Source organism: Pleurodeles waltl, chromosome 10 (genome assembly GCF_031143425.1).
Source record: "Pleurodeles waltl isolate 20211129_DDA chromosome 10, aPleWal1.hap1.20221129, whole genome shotgun sequence".
Lineage (NCBI taxonomy): Eukaryota > Metazoa > Chordata > Amphibia > Caudata > Salamandridae > Pleurodeles > Pleurodeles waltl.
In genome coordinates this window covers 369,432,407-369,449,056 of record NC_090449.1, presented here as the reverse complement: position 1 = coordinate 369,449,056, position 16,650 = coordinate 369,432,407, and positions in this window count along the sequence as shown.

Genomic DNA, 16,650 nt, shown 5'->3' with positions numbered 1-16,650 from the left:
AATGTATACATGTTCACTAATAATGAAGACGGTTGTTTGAGTGAATATGATGGTTGAGAGTAATGAGATAAACGTGTACATTAAAAGTAAAAGGTATTAGAGCCCTCAGTAATACTTGATTGATGTGTTTAGATGCCCAAGTAGGTTTAACGTCTTGTACAGTCAGATGCTAATAGTATTGTGTTCTGAAATGTGCTAAAAAATTTAAACAGCTGCTTAGTGAAAATTAGAGAAAGAATAGAGTGCTCATTAATTGTAACATAATATGATGGGTTGACTTTACGGCAATTCAATATGACTTTAAACTTTACAAGCAGAAGGTTTTGGATCCCTAAACTTTTGATTATCAATGCCTCACTGAAAAATAAAATCTTACATTTTCATAATTGGTATATGTACTTTATGAATCATGACTAATAAAGTGGGCTTACATGAATAAAGTTAAGAAAAAATATGATTGGTAATAGGATAGTATGTACACCTCTGGAACCTTTTAACAGGGAAATGAGCATATCAAAAAAAGTAGTGAACAAATGAAACTTATTTGGAAGGAAAATAAAGGAATTATATGTAAAAGAACGAGAAGAAGGTTGTCAAGAGAGAGAAAATGAACATGTAATGGTTTTTATAACATCCAGTTACTTATATACTGTGAGGTTCTCTAGAATTTGTCAAGCAAATGTATTGCACTGTGTTTCCTGTTGTTTCTTGCATGATATTTATTGGTGTTAGGAGGAGGGGACTGTTTTCCTTTAAGAATGATCTGTTTTGATAGCAACTCTATGGACAGTTGAAGGCTCCAGCCAAAACATGTCCCCACTTGTGTTGTTCTTGAACTGGAGAATGCTATGAAATAAATATAATTGGTTTGGAGTCGGGCTATGCTGCCCATTCCTTTTAACCAGACTTGGATTCTTGAAGCTGAAATGGTGTGGTGATGGAGACCTCATTGGATATATATATATATATATATATATATATATATATATATATATAGAGAGAGAGAGAGAGAGCTAGATAGATAGATAGATAGATAGATAGATAGATAGATAGATAGATAGATAGATAGATAGATAGATAGATATGTTCATTTGGAGGAGTAGTGTCAATTATATTTTCTTTCTGATTTTTTCATACTTACCATTGTAAGTAGAGGAGTACAATATTGTGGTAAATAATAATCAATAATAATGTTATCTCTCACATAGACTTACAATGGGATACTTTATTACACTTACTACTTCTCCTGTGATTGTCCAGCTGACTGGCACCACCTGGACCTCCCTGAACATTCATGCTGGCTACTGCTGGTGATTGTCCTGATCCCCAGGAGGTATTGCCCAGGTCCAGGTCCTTTGCCTGACGTCAGAGTACACTCCTCCTGCCTCTACACCGAGTTCCAGGTGAAAAACTCACTTCAGCACCCATCTCAGCATCGTCTGTCAATGGGATGATCCAACAGCAACTTGCAATTCTCACTGAACAACGATCTTCTTGCGGCTCCCACCAAGGCAAAGCTCAAGTGCCAGCTTCCCCACGTGCACCTGGACTTTGAGAAGGTCATCTCTTCACCGGTATGAACCTGGGTCCTGTATCCAACACATGCTCCATTGTAGTTGGCCTAAATTTGTGATTTTGTCCTGGTCCAGCAGAAACTGTTTTCACACTGTTTTCACCCAAATCATAAAAAAACTCACAACTCTGGTTCTCCTTGTTGGATTTTTTAACATTTTGGTGTCATTCTATTTATTACTTTCCACACTATGGGCCAGATGTATGAAAGCTTTTTGCATTTCAGAATGTATGAAAGGCATTCTGAACGCAATTTTAAGGAATTGCGAAAATAGCGATTCCTTAAAATTGCGACTCTGTTTAGAGAGTCGCAAATTGCGACTCTCTAAATAAGAAATCACAAATAAGGAATCCTTAGTTGCGATTTCTAAGCACATGTAAGAAGCAATTTCTAAATGCGATTTGGGCATTTAGGAATCGCTATTTACCACCAAGTTGAACTTGGTGGTAACCATGTGCAAATTTTAAAAATGCATTTAAAATGCATTTTTAAAATACACATGTAAAGCACACATACCCCTTTGGCATGTATGCATCTTACATGTTGCAAAAAAGTATTTTGGGGTGCAGCAGAGGGGGCCTTAGGCCCCCAGCACCCTGGTGTTTTGAATTTCCAAAATTGCGATTTCTGGTTAAGAAATCACAGTTTTGGAAATACAAATAATTCGCAGATATGGGCCTACAGACCCATAGGTGTGAATGGGGCCGATATCGCAATTTGCGATTCGGTAATAGCATTTGCGAATTTTTAAGAAATTGCTATTACCGATTCGCAAATGTGATACATTGCATTTTGTGAATCATAAATAGCGATTTCTTAAAAATCGCTATTTCCGAATCGCAAAAGGCCTCCTCAATACATCTGACCCTATTTTTCTAAAGTGGAACTTTTCTTGTGTTGTGCTTTAACATTATTGCTGTTTAAGTGCTTCAAAAATATTTCACACATTGCCTCTAAGGAAAGAATGATTGATTTTGTGCTCAGCTATCCAAGGGTCGAGTGCACTCTATTTAGTGACTTTTGCTGTTCACCCTGACAAGGTCTGTGTTTGTTATTTGAGTGTGGCTTCCACCCCTCTTGAGTAATTACCCTGTAAACGGGTTTGCACGGAGGAATCACTCAGAACTCGCTTGTTCTATATATAAGTGCTTTATTGAGTCCTTTGGCAACTGGTAAGGTTAAGTACAGGTAAGTTTTTAGTCATGTCTTCAGATACGGTGGACGGGATGGCTGTTTTCTCTTGTGATTCGTTCTTCACACTTTTCTCCCTCCTGGAACAGCCACGCTTCTCCAGAAGCGTGGCGGGCTGGAACGTTCCGTCCTCCCGTTTGCCTGTCTTCGTTGTGCTCGTCTGGCGCCTTCGGATGTTTTCTCGCACGGAAGACTGGATTCACTGTCTCCGTTTCCTTCCTCCTGTGGCTGTTCGTCTTCCTCCTCCTGTGTTCGTTCATCTTCCTCCTCCTGTGTTCGTTCGTCTTCCTCCTCCTGTGTTCGGTCGTCTTCCTCCTCCTGTGTTCGTTCGCCTTCCTCCTCCTGTGGTCGCTCGTCCTCCGCTTCCAAACCTCCGACACCTGCATGTTCTGCCAGTGGCAGTTTTGACCTCCTGGCAGCCCGCCACCATCGATCGTCCCACCAATCACGGGACAAGAGGTCTGCAAGGTTGAGGGCGCCAGAGGCAAAGTCAGCACAAGACGGGGCATATGTGCGGGTGATCAGGATCCAGCCCGTCACATACACTCCCCCTAGAGAGTGGCCGGTCGGGGCGCTCAGATGCCGGATACTGGGAGAGAAAATCCGCAGTCACCATTTGTTTCCCCGGGAGATGCCGAATCTGAAACGAAAAAGGCTGTAAGGAAAGGAACCAGCGGAGAACCCGGGAATTAGTGTCCTTATTGCGGGCGAGCCAGGTGAGAGGAGCGTGATCAGTAACCAGGGCAAAAGTTCTGCCAGACAGATAGTACCTGAGGGATTCGATGGCCCATTTAATTGCCATACATTCTTTCTCTATAGCGGGATAGAGTTTTTCCCATAGCAAAAGTTTTCGGCTGATGTACAAGAGGGGGTGTAAGGTATCATCCTCCTGTGGTTGGGACAGTAAAGCCCCAAGCCCTACTGCAGAGGCGTCAGTCAATAACACAAAGGGCTTTTGGAAATCAGGGCAACACAGCACCGGTGCAGAAGTGAGAGCGGTCTTTAGACTGTCAAAACTGCGTAACTCAGACACTGACGGGGAACCAAGGGTATTGGCACACGTCTTTTGTAGCAAATTTGTCAGGGGTTCTGCCATCGTGGAAAAATGGGGAATAAAGCGTCTATAATAGCCAACTAAACCCAAGAAAGCCCTGATGTCTTTTTTTTTTTTTCAGGAATGTCATTTGCGAAATGGCTTCCAGCTTTTCTACTTGGGGACTAATCTTACCTCCCCCTACAATGTATCCTAGGTATTTAATACTAGATAGCCCCAGTCGACATTTCTCTGGATTGGCGGTTAACTGGGCCTTCCTCAGAGCACGTAAAATATCATCTAGGTGCGCCATATGTTCTGCCCATGTGTTGCTATATATAACAATGTCATCAAGATAGGCTGCCGCATACTGCCTGTATGGTCGTAAGATCTCATCCATGAGTCTTTGGAAGGTTGCAGGGGCCCCATGGAGCCCAAAGGGAAGGATGGTGAAGTGGTGGCAAAGGCTGTTTTTTCTTTATCCTCCCCTCTCAAAGGTATTTGCCAATAACCCTTCGTGAGATCCAGCGTGGATAAGTATCTGGCTTGGCCTAATCTCTCAACCAGCTCGTCAATTCTAGGCATGGGATAAGCATCAAAGTAGGTCAAGTTATTGACCCCTCTATATTCTACACAAAACCTGGTACTGCCGTCTGGTTTAGGAACCAATACGACTGGCGAGCACCATGGACTGGCCGAGGGTTCTATGATACCGGCCTCTAACATGGCCTGGAATTCTTTCTCTATAATCTTTTGTTTGGCTTCTGGGATGCGGTATGGCCTCTGTCGGTAAACTGTGTTCACTTTGAGTCGAATGGGATGCTGGACTAATGTGGTTCTTCCTGGGTATTTGGAAAATACATCTTGGTTCAGGTTTAGCAAGTGAGTTATCTGGCTAAGATGCAACCTAGTAAGAGCGGGGTTGATCCACGGTTTTGCCAGGTCGGGCAACTCTTGGTTTGGGAGGAAGGGATAAGGGATGTCTTCATTCACATCGCAGTTAATATAGTTGATGGACTGCCCGCCGGTGGAACCCAACCATTTTTTTAGAAGGTTGATATTGTATATCTGTTCCCTTCCGCCGCCTTGGGGTATGGCCAGCCTATAAGTTGTGGGGTTAATCTGGGCAATCACATCAACTGGACCCTGCCATCGAGCCAACAATTTGTTTTCAGTGCTAGGGAGTAAGACCAGTGCTTTATCCCCTACGGCTAATGACCTAACAGTGCTTCTGGTGTCATATATTTGTTTCTGCTTGTTCTGTGCTTCCCGTAAAGCAGTGTGTGCTTCCTCCCATACCGTATCATGATTTTCTCTTAAATCTCAGGTATATGTTAACAAATCTTTAATCTCTTCTTCCGTGTCTTCCCACTGTTCTGCTAACATGTCCAGCAACGTACGAGGCTGTCGGCCAAACAACATCTCAAAGGGGCTATGACCTAAAGAGGCGTGTACGTGAGTACGGATAGCGTATAGGACCAAAGGGAGTTTATTTTCCTAATCCTTACCCGCCTCAGATATACTTTTCCGTAGAAGAGACTTAATGGTCTTAATGTATCTTTCCACTAGCCCATCTGTTTGGGGGTGATATACTGAGGTACGGATTTGTTTTACCCCTAACAATCAACATACTTCAGTCATCAGTCTGGACATGAACGGAGTCCCTTGGTCAGTCAATATTTCTTTCTGGAAGCCCTCCCTTGAAAAAAACTCTATAATTGCTTGGGAAATGGCTTTAGTATGCATACTAGGGAGGGCAATGGCTTCCGGATATCGGGTGGCATAATCCACCAATACTAAGACATATTGGGGGTGATTCCGACCCTGGCGGTAAATACCGCCAGGGCCGGGGTCCGCGGGAGCACCGCCAACAGGCTGGCGGTGCTCCTTTGGGCATTCTGACCGCGGCGGTACAGCCGCGGTCAGAAACGGAAAGTCGGCGGTGTACCGCCGACTTTCCGCTGCCCAGGGGAATCCCAAGCTGCGCCGCCATGGGGGATTCCGACCCCCTCACCGCCATCCTGTTCCTGGCGGTTCCGACCGCCAGGAACAGGATGGCGGTGAGGGGTGTCGTGGGGCCCCAGGGGGCCCCTGCAGTGCCCATGCCAATGGCCTGGGCACTGCAGGGGCCCCCGTAAGCGGGCCCCACTTTGAATTTCAGTGTCTGCATAGCAGACACTGAAATTCGCGACGGTTGCTACTGCACCCGTCGCACCCTTCCCACTCTGCCAGCTCCATTCGGAGCCGGCTTCCTCGTGGGAAGGGGTTTCCCGCTGGGCTGGCGGGCGGCCTTCTGGCGGTCGCCCGCCAGCCCAGCGGGAAACACAGAATGGCCGCCGCGGTCTTTTGACCGCGGTGCGGTCATTCGGCGGTTCCCGCCAGGCGGGCGGCTCCTGCCGCCTGCCAGGGTCTGAATGACCCACATTGTCTACCCCGAGTGGAAGGGGTGAGAGGACCAATGATATCCATCCCAACTCTGGAAAAGGGAATATCAATGACCGGAAGAGGTTGGAGGGGAACGGATCTTTGTGGGTAGGGGTTGTATAGTTGGCATTTGGGACACTTGGAACAATGTTTGTGAATCTTTCCATAAACCCCAGGCCAGTAGAATCGTCTAAGCACTGCTTCCTCGGTTTTCTCCCTCCTCAAGTTTCCTTCCCTGTTATCTCCGTGTGCTAACTGTAACACCTGTTGGCGGTGACTTCTAGGCACAACTAATTGTAGTTCATTTCCCCTTGTGGTGGTGGGTTTCCTGTACAATAAATTATTAAGTATTAGGAATCTGCGACCTACCCCTTGTACTGCCCCGGATACTGCCTGTTGCCATGCGTGTTTCAATGAGGGATCCTCATTCTGACTCCGCCGGAAGTCACCTGTGACTGTGCAAACCTTCCTGGTGACTTTAGGTTCATCTGGGGGAACTTTATTCAGAGCATAAGAACGCCGTTGCTCCCTTTTTTGTCTCCTACTGAGAATATTCTGTACGGGTTTGTGTTCCTCTAGAACCGCCCCACTGGGTGCCTCCTTCCACTAGTCCCTCAGAAGGTGCTCTTGCCCGGCTTTCTCTAATAAAGAGGGAAAACATTCATAATCTGTCCCTAGGATAATGTCCTCATCTAATTTTGAGAGTACCCCGACCTGTAGGCTCTCAGTTCGGTCCCTCCACTGAAACCTTATAGTGGCAAGGGGGTAATATCTTTGATCACCATGTACACAGGCGATGAGGACTTGAGTTTCTGTATTTTCCTGACCTGGTAGCACTAGATCCCCCCGATCACACTCTGGCTACAACTTTAGTCAATTAGGGCTATTCTTTCTACGTCATTGATGATGATGGGGAGGGTATATTTTGTTTTTTTCCCTCCTGTCCAGAACACTCTCCCTCTTGTCAGACCTATCTCCATGGGTTCTTCTGTGTCTTTCTTTTGCGGGCAATACCTGGCTATATGCCCCCACTCTGAACAGTTATAACACTGTGGTCCGGTGCCTGGGTGCCCGGATGCCACCGGGCCCGTGGGTTGGGTACGGTCAGGGCAATGGATCCCTACTGGCCGATGAATGACATTCTAAGGTATGACCGGTCGGACAGGAGGTGGAGGGGCTTGCCTTACTGTAACACTGAAGTCCGGACCTCTATGATAAGCACAGGCTAGATCCACAGCCATTTCATTAGTTAGACCGGGATGTTGCCGTACCCAGTTGCGGGTGGTAGATGGTAAGGCATCCAGGTATTGCTCTAAGACAATGATGTCAAACATTTCCTCCCTGGCCTTTTCCGAAGGATGTAACCATCTTCCAGCGGCGTGTTGGACTCTGTAATATAAGGTGCGGGGGTTCTCCTGGTGTTGCCATTTCCTTTGTCGAAATCTGGAGCGATAGCTTTCGCTGTCTAAACCCACTCGTTCTGAAATGGTTTTCTTGAGTTCTCGGTAAGGAAGGGTTCCACTTGGATTGATGGCTTGGTAAGTTGACTGCAAGTGACCAGTGAGAAGAGGGGCGATATACTGGCCCCATTTGTCCTCCGGACAATTGGCTGTACTTGCTACCCTCTCAAAGGTTGTGAAGAAAGAGTCAGGATCTTCCTGCTCCTGATAACATTGCAACACACTACTCGGAACATTGGGGTGTACTTTGGTATGAGCGATGGTATCGGTTAGTTTTCCCAGTGCTGTTTCATGCACCAACTGGTTGTTGGCTATAATTGTTGCTTGGCTCTTAAGTGCAGTTTGTAGCGCCTCTCGTTCCTCTTTCGCTTCTTTCATTTGTTGCTCCCATATCAAATGGAGATGCCGTTGTCCTTCAGCCAATTGGGCTATGACGTCGGCCATAGTTGCCTTCTCTTCCATGGTGGCGGCTGTCCGTTCTAATCCCACTTATGACTCCACTTGTAAACGGGTTTGCACGGAGGGATCACTCAGAACTCGCTTGTTCTATAAATAAGTGGTTTCTTGAGTCCTTTGGCAACTGGTAATGTTAAGTACAGGTAAGTTTTTAGTCATGTCTTCAGATACGGTGGGCGGGATGGCTGTTTTCTCTTGTGATTCGTTCTTCACTCTTTTCTCCCTCCTGGAACAGCCACGCTTCTCCAGAAGCGTGGCGGGCTGGAACGTTCCGTCCTCCCGGTTGCCTGTCTTAGTTGTGTTCGCCTGGCGCCTTTGGATGTCTTCTCGCGCCGAAGACTGGATTCACTGTCTCCGTTTCCTTCCTCCTGTGGCCGTTCATCTCCCTCCTCCTGTGTTCGTTCGTCTTCCTCCTCCTGTGTTCGTTCGTCTTCCTCCTCCTGTGTTCGGTCGCCTTCCTCCTCCTGTGTTCGTTCGCCTTCCTCCTCCTGTGGTCGCTGGTCCTCCGCTTCCAAACCTCCGACACCTGCATGTTCTGCCAGTGGCAGTTTTGACCTCCCGGCGGCCCGCCACCATCGATCGTCCCACCAATCACGGGACGAGAGGTTTGCAAGGTCGAGGGAGCCAGAGGCAGAGTCAGCACAAGATATGCCCATGCCCTCACAAACCCAATTTCTTACATGTGTACACATTTATTTACACACAATATGCATTAAATAATCATTCAACATCACCTGCCCAAATTTAGACCATTGTCCGTGCCTGCCTGTTTTCATTTGCAGTTAGTATTCAACATGAATATTAGTTGCGTACCTTGCACAAATTTATTATATATAGAGAGACAGAGAGAGAGACAGAGAAAGTGAGATAAATAGATAGATATAGATTCAGATAGATAGATACATAGATTATATATATAGATACACACACACACACACACACATATATATATATATATATAGATATATACATATATACATGACATTTGAGGTGAGCAAATCTAGAGTGTCGCTGGTGTTGCAGGGTGCTCCTTACTAGAGCAGCTCTCCACCTAAAATTGGGAACTTCCCAGAGTTCTCCTTTGTTTTTTGCATAATGTATGCGTCGCTCTATCCCTGAAAGGGTTTTGGTTTGACTTATACTGGGTGCTCCCTTGTGTCTGGACAATGCTATACTCCTCTGAAGAGCTCTAATGAGAGCGAAACACGTGTCAGGGGTTGCTTTACCCATTCCAGGTTGGCTTGGATGGTATTTGACCAGTCCAAAGCTGTAATACTGTGCCTGGAGTGGTAAATGGCTTTTGTCATTTTACAGCTCGGCAAGGATGACACTATGTCAATCCTATGCTTAAAGATTTTGCTGTACAAATGGCAAAAGACTTTGTCACTATCTAGCTCGGCGAGGATAGCACTGTGCTAATCCTATGCTTAAAGACTTTGCTAGATAAGCAGACATTTGAGGTGAGCAAATCTAGAGTGTCGCTGGTGTTGCAGGGTGCTCCTTACTAGAGCAGCTCTCCACCTAAAATTGGGAACTTCCCAGAGTTCTCCTTTGTTTTTTGCATAATTTATGCGTCGCTCTAACCCTGAAAGGGTTTTGGTTTGACTTATACTGGGTGCTCCCTTGTGTCTGGACAAAGCTATACTCCTCTGAAGAGCTCTAATGATAGCGAAACACGTGTCAGGGGTTGCTTTACTCATTCCAGGTTGGCTTGGATGGTATTTGACCAGTCCAAAGCTGTAATACTGTGCCTGGAGTGGTAAATGGCTTTTGTCATTTTACAGCTCGGCAAGGATGACACTATGTCAATCCTATGCTTAAAGATTTTGCTGTACAAATGGCAAAAGACTTTGTCACTATCTAGCTCGGCGAGGATAGCACTGTGCTAATCCTATGCTTAAAGACTTTGCTAGATAAGCAGACATTTGAGGTGAGCAAATCTAGAGTGTCGCTGGTGTTGCAGGGTGCTCCTTACTAGAGCAGCTCTCCACCTAAAATTGGGAACTTCCCAGAGTTCTCCTTTGTTTTTTGCATATACATATATATATATATATATATTTAACAAAAACGAAGTTGTCCTCATGTGGAAGCGCACTCCCAACAGGTTATATAAACGGGAAGAAAAAGCAAAGTCAGCAACTCACAGTGAATTCTTTAAGCAGTTTCATTATTCCAGGCCTTAAGTTATAAAATCATCTCTGGACACGTGTTTCAAGGTCAATCCTTTCTTCAGCAGAGAAAAATATAAAAGTGTTTCATCCTCATAGGTGCAGCCAGTGCTGGAGGTGTTCCATGCATCTCTTTCTTACTGAAAAGACCGGCATGGCTTCAGCTTGTCTAATTGCAGGCACCTGATTAGTCTCTTTAAATACTAGTCCGTCACAGTGGGCCTCTCAAGTGAGCAGTGCATGCTGGTTGTGGTGGTCCTGCAATTTTTTCATTTTGCCCCAAGTGGGTTGCTGGAGCCAAACAAAATAATTACCCAAAGTGCAAAACCTTTGTAGGCGAATCCAAAGTAAAATTGTCAGATTTGCTGTGAATAACCCAACCTGATTGCTCTTATGTGACAATCCATTTTTAGTCACACAGACCTGCTACGATGTGCAGTGGTGCTGCCTTCCCGGCTGGACAGGCCGGTTAATTATCAAAAATGAAGTTGTCCTCATGTGAAAGCGCACTCCCAACAGGTTATATAAACGGGAAGAAAAAGCAAAGCCAGCAACTCACAGTGAATTCTTTAAGCAGTTTCATTATTCCAGGCCTTAAGTTATAAAATCATCTCTGGACACGTGTTTCAAGGTCAATCCTTTCTTCAGCAGAGAAAAATATAAAAGTGTTTCATCCTCGTAGGTGCAGCCAGTGCTGGAGGTGTTCCAGGCATCTCTTTCTTACTGAAAAGACCGGCATGGCTTCAGCTTGTCTAATTGCAGGCACCTGATTAGTCTCTTTAAATACTAGTCCGCCCCAGTGGGCCTCTCAAGTGAGCAGTGCATGCTGGTTGTGGTGGTCCTGCAATTTTATTCATTTTGCCCCAAGTGGGTTGCTGGAGCCAAACGAAATAATGACCCAAAGTGCAAAACCTTTGTAGGCGAATCCAAAGTAAAATTGTCAGATTTGCTGTGAATAACCCAACCTGATTGCTCTTATGTGACAATCCATTTTTAGTCACACAGACCAGCTACGATGTGCAGTGGTGCTGCCTTCCCGGCTGGACAGGCCGGTTAATTATCAAAAACGAAGTTGTCCTCATGTGAAAGCGCACTCCCAACAGGTTATATAAACGGGAAGAAAAAACAAAGCCAGCAACTCACAGTGAATTCTTTAAGCAGTTTCATTATTCCAGGCCTTAAGTTATAAAATCATCTCTGGACACGTGTTTCAAGGTCAATCCTTTCTTCAGCAGAGAAAAATATAAAAGTGTTTCATCCTCGTAGGTGCAGCCAGTGCTGGAGGTGTTCCAGGCATCTCTTTCTTACTGAAAAGACCGGCATGGCTTCAGCTTGTCTAATTGCAGGCACCTGATTAGTCTCTTTAAATACTAGTCCGCCCCAGTGGGCCTCTCAAGTGAGCAGTGCATGCTGGTTGTGGTGGTCCTGCAATTTTGTTCATTTTGCCCCAAGTGGGTTGCTGGAGCCAAACGAAATAATGACCCAAAGTGCAAAACCTTTGTAGGCGAATCCAAAGTAAAATTGTCAGATTTGCTGTGAATAACCCAACCTGATTGCTCTTATGTGACAATCCATATTTAGTCACACAGACCTGCTACGATGCGCAGTGGTGCTGCCTTCCCGGCTGGACAGGCCGGTTAATTATCAAAAACGAAGTTGTCCTCATGTGAAGGCGCACTCCCAACAGGTTATATAAACGGGAAGAAAAAGCAAAGCCAGCAACTCACAGTGAATTCTTTAAGCAGTTTCATTATTCCAGGCCTTAAGTTATAAAATCATCTCTGGACACGTGTTTCAAGGTCAATCCTTTCTTCAGCATAGAAAAATATAAAAGTGTTTCATCCTCGTAGGTGCAGCCAGTGCTGGAGGTGTTCCAGGCATCTCTTTCTTACTGAAAAGACCGGCATGGCTTCAGCTTGTCTAATTGCAGGCACCTGATTAGTCTATTTAAATACTAGTCCGCCCCAGTGGGCCTCTCAAGTGAGCAGTGCATGCTGGTTGTGGTGGTCCTGCAATTTATTCATTTTGCCCCAAGTGGGTTGCTGGAGCCAAACGAAATAATGACCCAAAGTGCAAAACCTTTGTAGGCGAATCCAAAGTAAAATTGTCAGATTTGCTGTGAATAACCCAACCTGATTGCTCTTATGTGACAATCCATTTTTAGTCACACAGACCTGCTACGATGTGCAGTGTTGCTGCCTTCCCGGCTGGACAGGCCGGTTAATTATCAAAAATGAAGTTGTCCTCATGTGAAAGCGCACTCCCAACAGGTTATATAAACGGGAAGAAAAAGCAAAGCCAGCAACTCACAGTGAATTCTTTAAGCAGTTTCATTATTCCAGGCCTTAAGTTATAAAATCATCTCTGGACACGTGTTTCAAGGTCAATCCTTTCTTCAGCAGAGAAAAATATAAAAGTGTTTCATCCTCATAGGTGCAGCCAGTGCTGGAGGTGTTCCATGCATCTCTTTCTTACTGAAAAGACCGGCATGGCTTCAGCTTGTCTAATTGCAGGCACCTGATTAGTCTCTTTAAATACTAGTCCGTCACAGTGGGCCTCTCAAGTGAGCAGTGCATGCTGGTTGTGGTGGTCCTGCAATTTTTTCATTTTGCCCCAAGTGGGTTGCTGGAGCCAAACAAAATAATTACCCAAAGTGCAAAACCTTTGTAGGCGAATCCAAAGTAAAATTGTCAGATTTGCTGTGAATAACCCAACCTGATTGCTCTTATGTGACAATCCATTTTTAGTCACACAGACCTGCTACGATGTGCAGTGGTGCTGCCTTCCCGGCTGGACAGGCCGGTTAATTATCAAAAATGAAGTTGTCCTCATGTGAAAGCGCACTCCCAACAGGTTATATAAACGGGAAGAAAAAGCAAAGCCAGCAACTCACAGTGAATTCTTTAAGCAGTTTCATTATTCCAGGCCTTAAGTTATAAAATCATCTCTGGACACGTGTTTCAAGGTCAATCCTTTCTTCAGCAGAGAAAAATATAAAAGTGTTTCATCCTCGTAGGTGCAGCCAGTGCTGGAGGTGTTCCAGGCATCTCTTTCTTACTGAAAAGACCGGCATGGCTTCAGCTTGTCTAATTGCAGGCACCTGATTAGTCTCTTTAAATACTAGTCCGCCCCAGTGGGCCTCTCAAGTGAGCAGTGCATGCTGGTTGTGGTGGTCCTGCAATTTTATTCATTTTGCCCCAAGTGGGTTGCTGGAGCCAAACGAAATAATGACCCAAAGTGCAAAACCTTTGTAGGCGAATCCAAAGTAAAATTGTCAGATTTGCTGTGAATAACCCAACCTGATTGCTCTTATGTGACAATCCATTTTTAGTCACACAGACCAGCTACGATGTGCAGTGGTGCTGCCTTCCCGGCTGGACAGGCCGGTTAATTATCAAAAACGAAGTTGTCCTCATGTGAAAGCGCACTCCCAACAGGTTATATAAACGGGAAGAAAAAACAAAGCCAGCAACTCACAGTGAATTCTTTAAGCAGTTTCATTATTCCAGGCCTTAAGTTATAAAATCATCTCTGGACACGTGTTTCAAGGTCAATCCTTTCTTCAGCAGAGAAAAATATAAAAGTGTTTCATCCTCGTAGGTGCAGCCAGTGCTGGAGGTGTTCCAGGCATCTCTTTCTTACTGAAAAGACCGGCATGGCTTCAGCTTGTCTAATTGCAGGCACCTGATTAGTCTCTTTAAATACTAGTCCGCCCCAGTGGGCCTCTCAAGTGAGCAGTGCATGCTGGTTGTGGTGGTCCTGCAATTTTGTTCATTTTGCCCCAAGTGGGTTGCTGGAGCCAAACGAAATAATGACCCAAAGTGCAAAACCTTTGTAGGCGAATCCAAAGTAAAATTGTCAGATTTGCTGTGAATAACCCAACCTGATTGCTCTTATGTAACAATCCATATTTAGTCACACAGACCTGCTACGATGCGCAGTGGTGCTGCCTTCCCGGCTGGACAGGCCGGTTAATTATCAAAAACGAAGTTGTCCTCATGTGAAGGCGCACTCCCAACAGGTTATATAAACGGGAAGAAAAAGCAAAGCCAGCAACTCACAGTGAATTCTTTAAGCAGTTTCATTATTCCAGGCCTTAAGTTATAAAATCATCTCTGGACACGTGTTTCAAGGTCAATCCTTTCTTCAGCATAGAAAAATATAAAAGTGTTTCATCCTCGTAGGTGCAGCCAGTGCTGGAGGTGTTCCAGGCATCTCTTTCTTACTGAAAAGACCGGCATGGCTTCAGCTTGTCTAATTGCAGGCACCTGATTAGTCTATTTAAATACTAGTCCGCCCCAGTGGGCCTCTCAAGTGAGCAGTGCATGCTGGTTGTGGTGGTCCTGCAATTTATTCATTTTGCCCCAAGTGGGTTGCTGGAGCCAAACGAAATAATGACCCAAAGTGCAAAACCTTTGTAGGCGAATCCAAAGTAAAATTGTCAGATTTGCTGTGAATAACCCAACCTGATTGCTCTTATGTGACAATCCATTTTTAGTCACACAGACCTGCTACGATGTGCAGTGTTGCTGCCTTCCCGGCTGGACAGGCCGGTTAATTATCAAAAATGAAGTTGTCCTCATGTGAAAGCGCACTCCCAACAGGTTATATAAACGGGAAGAAAAAGCAAAGCCAGCAACTCACAGTGAATTCTTTAAGCAGTTTCATTATTCCAGGCCTTAAGTTATAAAATCATCTCTGGACACGTGTTTCAAGGTCAATCCTTTCTTCAGTAGAGAAAAATATAAAAGTGTTTCATCCTCGTAGGTGCAGCCAGTGCTGGAGGTGTTCCAGGCATCTCTTTCTTACTGAAAAGATCGGCATGGCTTCAGCTTGTCTAATTGCAGGCACCTGATTAGTCTCTTTAAATACTAGTCCACCCCAGTGGGCCTCTCAAGTGAGCAGTGCATGCTGGTTGTGGTGGTCCTGCAACACTGGCTGCACCTACGACTGGAACACCTCCAGCACTGGCTGCACCTACGAGGGTGAAACACTTTTATATTTTTCTCTGCTGAAGAAAGGATTGACCTTGAAACACGTGTCCAGAGATGATTTTAAAACTTAAGGCCTGGAATAATGAAACTGCTTAAAGAATTCACCGTGAGTTGCTGGCTTTGCTTTTTCTTCCCGTTTATATAACCTGTTGGGAGTGCGCTTTCACATGAGGACAACTTCGTTTATATATATATATTTATATACTTTCCATTGGAAGTAAATATTTTTGGTTTACTGCTAACTTTGATGTCTTTAGCATAGCAAACCTTCACAAAACTTCTCCAAAATGTTGATCCACCTCAGCTACTTCCTGGAAAGGTTTGGGGTGATCCATCAATTGGGGTTTGAGAAAAAGGGGGATATTAAATACCTTTTCTGCCATGTAATTTCATAGGAAAAATGGAATAACAATACAGAAAAAATGGATGCACAGAATTACCCCATATTTGGCACAAACCTAGATCTTTATTCAGAAAGTGTGGTTTTTGTGATGTGTAAATCTGTTCAGCAGAGAAACTAAGTTTCAAAATAGAAAGAACTTGATACCATGTGAACCAAGAAAATAGAGTGTTTTAATTGATGAAAGACAATGTTGTAGCTGCTGTTACAGGACACTGGGACTCAGTTCCTATGTCTCAAAACTTATAATCAAAGGAGGTAGTGGGGGGCAGGTTAGTGGTACACTGAATCCCTGGCCCTTATGGGCAAGCCCAAGATGGTGAAAAAAAAATGAGTCCGGCAGTCCTGCGGGAACCAGTGCAGTGCCCCATGTGGTCCCACGGGACTCTCACAGGAACTAGAACGGATTTCTTGTACTCCAACAGGAGCCTTGCAAAACTGAAAAAAGGGAAAATGCAAGGTGGGATTCTGTGGGTGGTTGTCTGCTAATGGGAGCTAGACCACATGGGGGTTTTGATTCAAGCCTGGCCAACACCACACAGCACACAGCTGAAATACATTGCATGGCAGGGGCTTGGATGCTCACAGAATGTGGGGCTCAGGGCCTGGTTGTAGGCGAGGCCCTGCAGCCAATCTCCTACTATGCATGGCCAAAGGCCATGGTTCTAAAATATGCGCTGATGAAGTGTTGCCCTATCTAGCAGGAGAGAAGATTTATACCAATTGGTATCGTATGTGTGTGCCCTCTGTATGTGTAAAGGTGTTCTTTAATAATCTAGGGAATAAGGAACCCTGGTCCTGAAGAAACCCACCGACACTGTGTAGAGCCATTGGCTGAAACATGTTGACCTATTAGATGCAGTAGTGATGATGGCTATTAGGCATTGCTTGAGCTTGTAATCATTTTGCTACCCTCACAACTAAATAAAGGTACCTCTTGAGTGTAGGATA